The 11,647-nt window shown below is 42.6% G+C and overlaps 1 long non-coding RNA gene across 1 annotated transcript; it reads right to left on the bottom strand.

The window, feature by feature from the left end:
* Positions 1 to 4,286: 4,286 nt before the first annotated feature.
* LOC125484521 lies at positions 4,287 to 10,754 on the bottom strand. The gene is made up of 2 exons (XR_007263344.1): positions 10,615 to 10,754; positions 4,287 to 5,854 (listed from the first exon to the last, which is right to left on the bottom strand). It is a non-coding gene; the product is annotated as an uncharacterized LOC125484521 (long non-coding RNA).
* Positions 10,755 to 11,647: the final 893 nt, after the last annotated feature.

The following is an 11,647-nucleotide window of genomic DNA, read 5'->3' as shown; positions in this document are numbered from 1 at the left end:
AGAATGGGAAAGATTCCTGCTCAGCCACAAAATGGGAAAATGTTACAGCCTGTATCATTACTATCCTGAGTGTGATATACTTGTAGACATACACCTTGCCACAGCAATTCAGACTCATTGAGAGAACTGTAACACAACACTGCCATCGCCTCTCTGTGAACAATTCACTCAGAGTCACAGAGGTATACAGCACAGAAACTGACCCTTCATTCCAACTCATCCATACCGACCAGGTATCCTAAACTGAACTAGTTCCATTTGCTGCATTTGGCCCTATCCCTCAAAACCTTTCCTATTCCTGTACTTGTCCAGATGTCTTTTGAATGTTGTAATTGTATTGGCCTCTACCACTTCCTCTGGCAGCTCATTGCAAACACACACCAGCCTCTGTGTGAAAAAGTTACCTGTCTGATCCCTTTTTAAGTCTTTCCCCTCTCACCTCTAGTTTTGGACTCCCCTACCCCAGGGAAAAGACCTTTGCTATTCACTGTATGATTTTTTTAGACCTTTATGAGATCAGTTGGGGGCTTGAACACATAAACTTCTTGCTCAGAAATGAGACATTATCAAGCTGCCTACACAATCTGCAATGGGCAACTCAGATCGGACACACTTTGAATGCACAAGAGATTAACCAGATAAATTGTAGAGACAAGGTGATTGGGTTATGAGAAGTAACTGGGTAAATTTTCCTGTTGGAAAAGAGAAAATAGAATGATGATAAGAATGGGATCGGATCATGTGGCAGTGCAGTAGTGGGAATGTAATCCTGAACCTCAGACTAATGTTCTGAGAACATAGATTTGAATATCACCATGGCGGATGGTGAAATTTGATTTCAATAAAAATCTGGAATTAATTAAAATAAAATTAGTCTCAAGATGACCTTGCCACCACTGTTGATTGCTGTGAAATCCATCTGGTAAATTAATGTATTTTAGGGAAGGAAACTTTCCGTTCTTACCGCGTCTGGATTGCATGTGACTTCAGACCCATTTAAATGTGGTTGATTCAAAACTGCACTTCGAGATGACCATTCAGTCCAAGGGGCAATTAGGAATGGGCATTAAATGTTGCCCAAGCCAGCAATGCCCACTTCCCATGAATGCATTAAAAGGAAATAATGAGCTGTTTCAGTCAAACGAGAGGAAACCAACCTGCAGAAATATTAATGAGCAGCACAATGGCTCAGCGGTTAGCACTGCTGCCTCACAGCACCAGGAACCCGGGTTCAATTCCACCCTTGGATGACTGTCTGTGTGGAGTTTGCACATTCTCCCCATGTCTGTGTGGGTTTCCTCCGGGTGCTCTGGTTTCCTCCTACAGTCCAAAGATGTGTAGGCTAGGTGGATTGGCCATGCTAAATTGTCCATCTTTTGAGGGATATGTACATTAGGTGGGTTACAGGGGGATGGGTCTGGGTGGGATGCTCTGAGGGTCAGTGTGGACTTGTAGGGCTGAAGGGCCTGTTTCCACACTGTAGGGATTCTATGATCTATGATTATTGCAAGAATGAGTGGGCAGTCTGTGGAGCAGCCTCCCAGGAGGGATTGGAAACAGAATATATTGATTCATTCTATAAAGATAATATTTTGGGATACAGTATATGAGTAAGTTGAAAAATAATATGCCATGAGTGCAGCATGTATGGGAAAAGCAGACAATTTTAGACCTATGGTTCCGAAAGGTCTCCCCACAAAGAACTCCTCATCTCATGTCTGGATCTATCTTCAGACAATTTTTTTTCATTCATTCATTCACACGAAGTGGGCATCACTGGCAAGGCCAGCATTTAGTGCCCACTTTTAATTGTCCTTGAGCAGGTGATGGTAAACTGCTTTCTTGGGCCGCTGCAGTCCATGTAGTTTAGTTTTTATTCACTTGTTGGACTGAGCATTGCCAGCTGGGCCGGTATTAATTGTTCATCCATAGTTGTTCCTTGAGAAGCTGGTGGTGAGCTGCCTTCCTGAACCGTTGCAGTCCATGGTGCCTTAGGGAGGGAAAGCCAGGATTTTGACCCAGTAACAGTGAAAGAACAGTGATATATTTCCAAGACAGGATGGTGGGTGGCATGAAGAGGAAGTTTCAGAGGGTGGTGTTCCTGTGTATCTGCTGCCCTTGTCCTTCTAGATGGAAGTGGTCGTGGGTTTGGAAGGTGCTGTCTGAGGATCTTTGGTGAATTTCTGAAGTGCATCTTGTAGATAGAACACACTGCTGCTACTGAGTGTCGGTGGTGGAGAGAGTGGATGCTTGTGGATGTGGTGCCAATCAAGCGGGATGCTTGTTCCTGGATGGTGTCGAGCTTCTTGAGTGTTGTTGGGGCTGCACCCATCCAGGCAAGTGGGGAGTATTCCATCACACTCCTGACTTGTGCCTTGTAGATGGTGGAGAGGCTTTGGGGAGTCAGGAGGGGAGTTACTCACTGCAGGATTCCCAGCCCCTAATAAACTCTTATACCTACAATGTTTAGGTGATAAAAATTGACAGAAATCAATTGCTAAGATCAATGAAGAGCTCCATCATTGGTGTTTTTTTCTATATTTGTTCTTGGGATGTGAATGTTGCTGGAAGGATATTATTAAGCTGGAGAGAGAAAAGACATACTGGGATGTTGTTGGGTATGGAAGGTTTGAGTTATAAAGAAAGGCTGAATAGGCAGGGACTGACCTAAAATGTCTCTTTTTTACACTGTTAAACCTTTAGTTCTCTCAGGACAGAGACTTGAAAGGAATTTGGGGATTTACATATACATATTAATCAATCAAAACCTTCCAACTGATTAAAGGTTTAACAACATCTTAGGTTTGTTTAGTACATTCTCATCAATGGTGTGACCCTTAGATCTTTTACTTATAAATTCTGTGTCTGATACTGCCTCTCTCACTAACACCTGAAGGAGAAGTAAAGCTCCGAAAGCTTGTGTTTTCAAATAAACCTGTTGGATTGTAACCTGGTGTTGTGTGATTTCTGACCTTGTCCACCCCAGTCCAACACCGGCACCTCCACACCATGTCTGTGTGGAGTTAGCACATTGTCCCTGTGTCTGCGTGGGTTTCCTCCGGGTGCTCTGGTTTCCTCCCACACTCCCAAGATGTGCAGATTAGGTGGATTGGCCATGCTAAATTGCCCCTAGTGTCCAGGGATGTGTAGGCTAGGTGGATTAGCCATAGCAAATGTATTGTTATAGGCATAGGATAGGGGATTGAGTCTGGGTGGATGCTCTTCAGAGGGTCGGTGTGGACTTGTTGGGCCGAATGGCCTGTTTCCACACTGTAAGAAATCTATGGACTGGTTAACCGAAGGGTCTGTTTCTGTGCTGTCTGACTCCAAGACTGTATTTGCTGCCCATCCCTAACTGACCTTGAAGTGAGTGGTTGGCTGGGCCATTTTAGAGTTAACCACAGTGTTCTGTGGGTTTAGAGTCAAATGTAGGAAGGCAGTGTCCTTCCTTAAAGGCTATTAGTGAAACAGTTGGCTTTTTATCACAATCAGGGATTGACATAGAGAGGATGTTTCCTTTTCTGGGGTAATCTAGAATGAGAGGTCAGAGTTTTAGACTAAGGGGTGGCAAATTTAAAACAGAGACGAGGAGAAATTATTTCTCTCAAAGTGTCATGAATCTGTGGAATTCACTATCTCATAGTGCAGTGGATGCTGGGACACTGAAAAAATTTATGGAGCATATAGACAGATTTTTAATTAGTAATAGGATGAAGGGATATGGGGATGGGCAGGGAAGGGGAGTAGAGGCCATGGTTGTATTAAATGGGAGAGCAGGCTCAAGGGGCTGAATGGCCTAATCCCGCTCCTAGTTGTTATGATCTAAATTCCACCAGCTGCCATGGTGGGACTTGAAGCCGCGCCTCCAAAGTGTTAACCTGGGCCTCTGCATTATTAGTTTAGTGTCATTACTACAATATCACAATCTCCCCCTGTCACTACCAGGACAGTAGAAAGTGAACTGAGTGAGCCTTTACAAATCTGGCAATTTGCAAAATTCCTGTTCTGTTTTCCATCTCACAAACAGAGTCTTGGCCTGGACAGACAGTGACGGCTCTGACATTCATTCAAAAACTGATGGATCTCACCAACAATGTCACTCAGAACTGCTGGGATTACAAGGAAGTCAAACAGAACGTCCGATTCAACATTCGAGAGATAAGGATGAAATTGAGCTCAAATGGGGACCTTTGCAGTGAGGATGCAAAACAATTAGGAAGACTCATCCAGGAATTATAGGTAAATGGTGACCTCACCGTTCATGCACAAAACGACAAACTCCTTCCACCACTTTATCATTTATTGGCACTGACACTGGAATCAGTACTCAGGCTGGAAGTAACTAGAGGTCACAATTTCAGGATTGTCAGCAAGACAGCCAGAAGTGAGATGAGGAGAAACTTCTTCACTCAGAGAGTTGTTAGGATTTGGAATGCACTGCTTGACAGAATGGTGGAGGCAGATTCCATAGGAGGTTTCAAAAGAGAGTTGAATTTAGAGGGCTACGGAGATAGGGCTGGACAGTGGGATTAGCTGGGTAGCTCTTTCAGGAGCCAGTACAGACACAATGGGTCAAATGGCCTCCTTCTTTATTGTAAAATTGTATGAGTCTATAAGTGCCTTAACCATTTTACAAAATTATACAATAGTCTACTTAAAGAAGGAACTTGCATTTTATCAGAGATAGTAGGAACTGCAGATGCTGGAAAATCTGAGATAACAAGGCGTAGAGCTGGATGAACACAGCAGGCCAAGCAGCATCATAGGAGCAGGAAGGCTGACGTTTCGGGCCTAGTCTTTCCCAGCTTTTGAACATCTCAGAACGTTTTGCGGCCACTGATATACTTATTGAGTTACAGCTACTGTGGAAGACCCGATCACAGGGAATAATGGCCCTTTCTCTGATAATGCATATGGTATTAATGAATATGGGATTGTCTTATGAGCAAAGGTTAAACTGGTTGGGACTCTACTCACTGCTGCTTCGAAGAAAGAGCGGTGATTTCATTGTAACATATGGGATTCTTAAGGGGGTTGACAGGGTAAATGCTGAGAGGATGTTTCTCCTCATGGGATAGTCTAGGATCAGAAGGAATTGTCTTAGAATAAAGGGGCATAAATTTAAGACTGAGATGAGGAGGAATTTCTTCTCTCAGAGGGTTGTAATTCCTTACCAAAGAGAGGTGTGGTAGCAGAGTCCTTGTGTATACTTAAGGTTGAGATAGATAGATTCTTGATCAGTCAGGGAAACATGGGAAAGTGCACATGAGATGTGTTGGATCAGCTATGATCCTATTAAATGGCAGAGCAAGCTTGAGGGGCCAAACAGCCTACTCCTTATGGCCTTATAAGGGGGCTGCTCAACACTCTGTACTCACTGAATATTGCACTGTGTGCTGGAATGGAATATGAACCCAAAAAAAATCTAACAGTAACGATGGGAGCGTTACAAGCCGCAGAAAGTGACCCAGCTTGTGTTTTGATCACTGCTATGAAGTGACTGAACTTGACAAGTTTGCTTCCACCATCTCCAGATCTGTTTTACCTCACGCCAGAAGGTGGATTTTGAACACGATCAGAATGGATGGATTGGTGAAGCCTAATTGGCTGACTTTATTGCTAAAGATGTTTCTGATCCGGTGCCTGTGTGTCACTGATGTTTACGTTGTGTTTTTCTCTCAAGGAAATTAGCGCCTTCCATTTCCTTTAAAGTTGTGGACATTAAAGAGAATCTATTTTTTTGACAGATGGTGAAAAACCAACATTGGGAGAAAAGGAACGAAAGATCCCAGCAGTGCAAGGAAGGACGTAGGCAGCACCTCATAGCTAAGGTTGGTGTTGTCTTCTTCTTGGGCTAAAAGAAAACAAATATATTTATAAAGCACCATGCATTATCTCATATCACAAAACGTTGACAGCTAATGAAGCTTTCAGCACATTGGCCATCATGTTTCCTATAGTTTAACAATATGCACAAGTGGCAACATGGAATTAGGTCACAGATCATTTACAAACTCAATGAATGGTAGGTCACACGTGAATAGTCAAATAGGCTCCTCCTGTCAATGTGTTCCTATGTTCACAGTAAGATCCCACAGACTGCATATAGTCATAGTCATACAGCATGGAAACCGACCATTCGTTCCAGCCAGTCCATACTGAACATACATAATCCAGCTTGTCTGTGAGCAAAGATTCCCAACTAAACATGAACTCTAAAATAAAATTGCAGAGGCTGGATTTGTGAAACAAAAACTGAAATTGCTGGAGCAACTCAGCAGGTCTGGAAGCATCTGTAGAGAGAGAAACAGAGTTAATGTTTTGAGTCAATAACACTTGTTTAGTTCTGATGCTCCACAGATGCTGTCAGACTTGCTGACTTTCTCCAGCAATTTTTGTTTTGTTAAACGTTAACAATTGACTGAGTTAAGGAGAAGTGAACATTTTGCTTGATTGACACTTTTATGATGTTATAATAAGCTATTCTTTTCTCTGTGATCTCTTCTGTTAATGGCTCAAGTTTATTTGCCCAAGGTAAAGATGTGTTAAGTGCTTATAGCTTCTCTTACTGACACTTTACATGTCTGGCTGATTGACACATCATAACAGCAGTTTAGGAAAGTTATGTGTTTTGTAGCAGTTTCATACATAACATTGTTACAATAGGATTGATTGTTTCTACACGCAATGCATACTGAGTGAATGAGTAGGGAAGTGCTATGGGTTGGTGAAATAACTGCACAGAGGTTGGTATCTCATCACCAAGTCACTCTTTATTTACATATGCACTGTACATTGGCTGTGACCAGTCAGTTCAAAGCCAGAGCCTGGACTGAGGAGACCTTCTGAATCTCTTGTTTATATCTGTCAGCCAGGACTCCCTGATTGGCCCAGGTTAACAACTCCAATGGTGAATGAGATCCACCTGGCTATGGTTCTAATCACTACAGTTGGCAAGGAGGGCATGAAGTCTCATTGGAGTCATGTGAGGGGTCATGACCTGGTGTGGAGATCTCTTCTGAGATTTGTGAACCATGGGTCAAGGATAAGCTGGGCTCAGTCCATGAAAATTGCAGGAGAGCTAGGGGATGCCGAACCTTTGTAGTGGAGCTGGACAGGTTGGGAGTGTAGGGTGTAAGCTCACTACCTACACCCTTATCCCATGCCTGCAGGGAGACACTGAGAATGGAGGAGGGGGATGGGCAGGAATGCCAGATGGGATCCTGCCAGCCATTTTGAAATGGCTCTGGAGTCCTCATGATTGCCCAAAAGACCCGGCCATGTTCCTCTCCTCTTTTCAGGAAACCTGCCTCTAGACTAAGCGTTATGCCATCAGTCCTAATTACCTAAATAGTGTCAACTTTTAAAAATTTATTCTTCACATGGGACATGGGCATCACTGCCAAGGGCACGATTTATTGCTCATCCCTAATTGCCACCAGACTGAGATGCTGGCTTAGTCATTTCATAGGGCAGTTAAGAGTTAACAGTATTGCGGAAAATCTGGAGTCACATGTGGGCCAGGCCAGACCAGGTCAGAAAGGCAGATTACCTTCATGTGATGAAAGTGTGGAATGTATAGATGTAAATATCTTTTCTTTCACAAAAGATATGGAGAAACTTTACAGGTATGGTAACATTTGTGGAGAGAGAAAGCAAAGTGCAGTGACCCTTTTTCAGAGCTTCAGCTGTGTTTCTCAGGCAACTTCTGCCTTCGTTTCAGATCTTCAGCATCCGCAGTTCCTTGCTTTATTCTTTTCTTTTACAGTTTGGATTTCAAACTAGTGGCATGTGGGTATTGGCCTAATTTTTAAATGTAAGTGTTTAATTATTAACTAGGGCAGTCTTTTTGGAACCATGATTTTAAACCAACATGCATCAGAAAGCAGATGATTGAGGTCCTCCTGGAATGTTAATGGAATGTTGTTTATATTAAGGGGTTTTATGACAGGAAAGGAATAAACATTGAGCCATTATCTTAGCAGAAGCTAGAATAAGCTAGGTTTTGAAAAAAAAAAAGCTTCTGAATTTGATATGAGATAGACCTGTCTGATGTTAGATGTAGAAATAGCTTCTCCTGGAAAAAGGCGTTTGTTTAGAGCATTTAAGGGAATAAGTTATCTCAGTGTGTGAATTGAAAGAGGCTTCATGCCTCACAGGACTAGAACTAAAACAAAGCAGTTACATCAAACTGACAGAAAATATGCCTGGATTTTGATTGCTAAATAGGCTTGGGACTATTTTCCCTGGAGCATCGGAGGTTGAGGGGTCACCTTACAGAGGTTTAGAAAATCATGAGGGGCATAGATAAGGTGAATAACCATGTTCTTTTCCCCAGGGTAGGGGATTCCAAAGCTAGAGGGTGTAGGTTTAAGATGAGAGGGGTAAGATTTTAAGGGGACCTGAGGGGCAACTTTTTAATGCAGAAGGTGATGAGCTGCCCGAGCAAGTAGTGGAGGCTGGTACAATTACAATATTTAAAAGGCATCTGGATGGGTCATGAATAGGAAGGATTTAGAGGGGTATGGGCCAAAAGCTGGCAAATGGGACTAGATTAATTGAGGATATCTGGTCAGCATGGACAAGTTGGACTGAAGGGTCTGTTTCTATGATGTATAACTCTGTGACTCTATTATAACTGTAAATTGATGACATTGAGGAGATGGGATTTTGTTTTGCTGGGTATTTGAAATCTTTTAAACAGCAATACGTGTAAATAGCTCAGTTTGTTTTATTTGTCTTTCTTTTGCATGATAAACGTTTGCTTTGCTGTTACAACCTAATCTGCAACCTGGCCCAGTGACCTTTTGAAAAAAAGAACAAAACATGATCTATCAAGCCAGATACAATTCTGGGATCTGACTTGTCCAGGGGTAACATCATTTGGGATTATAATATTCCCTATAGGACATTAGTGAACCAGATGGGTTTTTTTAACAGCAATTGATAACAGTTTCATAGTTACCATCTTTATAATCCAGATTCATTAATTCCATTCAAATTTCACAATCTGCATAGTGGGATTTAGACCATTTCCCCAGATCATTAGCTAGGGCCTCTGGTTGTGTATATATCACTATGTTCCTGTCATTCCCATTGAGCACCTTCGGATGCTTTACTGTGTTAAAAGTGCTTTTTTTAATGCAGTCATGAGATGTGGGCATTGCTGGCGGGGCCAGCATTTATTGCCCATCCCTAGCTGCCCTTGAGAAGGTGGTGGTGAACTACCTTCTTGAACCACTGCAGTCCATGTACTTGATGTTGACCCATAATGCCCTTAGGGAGGGAATTCCAGGGTTTTGACCCAGCAACAGTGAAGGAACAGCGATGTATTTCTAAGTCAGGATGGTGAGTGGTTGGGAGGGGAACTTTCAGGAGGTGGTGTTCCCATGTATCTGCCGCCGTTGTCCTTCTAGATGGAAATGGTCATAGGTTTGGAAGGTACTGTTTCAGGATCCTTGGTGAATTTCTGTACTGCATCTTGTAGATAGTACACACTGCTGCTACTGAGCGTCGGTGGACAGACTGGATGCTTGTGGATGTGGTCCCAATCATCTCTTTGAAATTGGATCAGGGTCTCTGTTGGCCTAGAGACACTGCCAGTGTTTTTCCCAAAATGCAGCAAGCCAGTGTAAAAGATTGTTTTCAAGCGAATATTACACCCAGTGCAAATTGAGATCCCACTATCTTTTGCACCAGGTTGAGAAAGGTATTACATTGGCAGCCCACTCTGCTCATACAAACAGACCATACTCCCGTAGGACAATTTAATTATCATGGCAGGTTTATGTCAATTCCATTTGTTTGAGCAGTTTCTTCAAAGGTAGCCAGTCTATTTCAGTTGCACAAAAAACTGAGTCAATCTTTTAAAACGTTATATCACTCAGAAACTGATGATTAAAATGTAATGTTGCCATAGTCCTATGGGACCATAGGGCTGATCTCTCATTAGGGTTGAACAGTGGCTCAGTGGTTAGCACTGCTGCCTCACACGGACCTGGGTTTGACTCCAGCCATGGGTGACTGTTAGAGTGGAGGTTGCATATTCTCCCTGCATCTGTGTAGGTTTCCTCCAGGTGCTCTGGTTTCCTCCCACAGTCCTGAGATGTGCAGGTTAGGTGGATTGGCCACAGTAAATTGCTCATAGTGTCCAGGGGTGCGTATGAAATGCTGAGATATGGATGGGATGCTCTTCGGAGGGTCAGCGTGGACTCGATGGGCCAAATGGCCTCCTTCCACACTGTAACGATTTGATGATGATCTAAACAAGACACAGACAAGAGAGAGGACCAGCTCTCTCCTTTCACATCTCTTTTTCTCTTCCTCTTTGTCTTTTGCACAGGGTTTCTGTGTCTATCAAACATATATAACAAATATTCTAGTACATTTCAGTTCTGAATAAGAGTCACATTGGACTCAAAACTTTAGAGTTTGTTTCTCTCTCTACAGATGCTGCCAGACCTGCTGAGTTTCTCCAGTATTCTGTGTTTGTTTTAGATTTCTAGCAGTCACAGTATTTTGCCTTTTATATGTTGTAGTAATTTTTGCGATTATGCAAATAAACTTGAAACCATAAACTTCGCTTTGTAAGAAAAATTTCAACTGAGTGTGCACCGAGATTGTTGACTTCATCAAAACAAAACTTGACCACATGATCTTTTTCTGACAGGGGTTACAGGATCCGGACTCAGGATGTGTCCCGTCACAGTGTGAGCAACCGTCCTCCAGGTCCCAGCGTGGTCTAGCTCAGCAGTATAGCCTGAAAATGCAACACATCAGGAGGTTTAAAGAGCAACTGAAGGAGTTGGTGGCCCAATATCTCAAAGGTGAAGGAAAACAGACTGCAGGTTTTAAGGAGTTTAATGACTCCAAAAAGCAAGGAAGTGATGCTACACCTTTGCAAATCATTGGTCAGACTGCATTTCGAGTACTGTGTTCATTTCTGGGCACCTTATTTAATGCAGGATGTTAAAGCCCTGGAGAGAGTGTAAAAGATTTATTGGAATGAGACCAAGACGGAGGAATTTTAGATACCAGGAAAAATTAGCAAAACTGGGCTTATTCTCCATGGAGTAGAGAAGACTAAAAGCTTACCTAATTGAGGTGTTCAAAATTATGAACAATTTTGACAGTGTTAAGGATATTCTGTTTCCACTAGTTGGTATGCCACTAACTAGGGAGTCACAATCTCAAGATTGTCAGCATGACAGCTAAGAGTGAGATGAGGAAAAACATCTTAGCTCAGAGAGTTGTCAGCATGTGCTGCCTGGGTGAATGGTGGAGGCAGATTCCATCAGAGGTTTCAAAAGAGAGCTGGATATATATTTGAAAGTGATGAATTTAGAAGGCTATGGAGATAGGGCTGGAGGGTGGGACTAGCTGGGTAGCTCTTTTAGGAGCCAGTACAGGCATGATGGATCAAATAGCCTACTTCTGTACTGTCAAATTCCATGATTCTAAATTATATAGAAAGTACCACCACAGAACAAAAAAGCCATTTGGCCTAATAGGTTTGTGCTAGCCTTTATGATTGGTCTTGGTCCACTTGGGAAATGGTGCTTATACTCGAGTGCCGTTACTCCCCGGGTCATTGCAAAAGTGGCAAATTTAATCAAGACATTGATTAAATCCATAATCAAGGTTATGT

This window comes from Rhincodon typus, chromosome 12, assembly GCF_021869965.1.
Source record: "Rhincodon typus isolate 14 chromosome 12, sRhiTyp1.1, whole genome shotgun sequence".
NCBI lineage: Eukaryota > Metazoa > Chordata > Chondrichthyes > Orectolobiformes > Rhincodontidae > Rhincodon > Rhincodon typus.
This window is presented reverse-complemented; position numbering and strand designations above follow the sequence as displayed.